The 322-nt window shown below is 54.3% G+C and overlaps 1 protein-coding gene across 3 annotated transcripts in view; it reads right to left on the reverse strand.

The window, feature by feature from the left end:
* Disp1 (dispatched RND transporter family member 1) overlaps window positions 1-322 on the reverse strand; it is a 164,411-nt gene that overhangs the window by 145,083 nt on the left and 19,006 nt on the right. The window contains exon 1 of one of the 3 annotated variants that reach the window (XM_031337430.1): window positions 212-315. The exons of the other annotated variants lie outside the window; for them this stretch is intronic. The gene's annotated coding sequence lies outside the window, so the exon portion shown is untranslated. Of the gene's footprint in view, window positions 1-211; window positions 316-322 lie in introns of those variants that run through there. 3 annotated transcript variants of the gene reach the window in all.

Consider the following 322-nt stretch of genomic DNA (forward strand, 5'->3'; position numbering starts at 1 on the left):
CTGGCTGTCCTGGAACTCACTCTGTAGACCAGGCTGACCTCAAACTCAGAAATCTGCCTGCCTCTGCCCCCCATGTGCTGGAATTAAAGGTGTGCACCACCACCTCCCAGCTTTCAAATTATCTTCTAATCCAGGATGTTCTCCTAAATTTACTGCTAAATGAGGCACTATTTTCTCCCCCTTCTTAAAGGCAGATTAGTACACTGGGTACCCTGAAGAGGAGCAGCAGGCTGAGCCGTCAGTGTGCGCTGAGCCGTCAGTGTGCGCTGAGCCGTCAGTGTGCGCTGGGCCGTCAGTGTGCGCTGGGCCGTCAGTGTGCGCT

Source organism: Mastomys coucha, unplaced genomic scaffold (genome assembly GCF_008632895.1).
Source record: "Mastomys coucha isolate ucsf_1 unplaced genomic scaffold, UCSF_Mcou_1 pScaffold1, whole genome shotgun sequence".
Classification (NCBI taxonomy): Eukaryota; Metazoa; Chordata; class Mammalia; order Rodentia; family Muridae; genus Mastomys; species Mastomys coucha.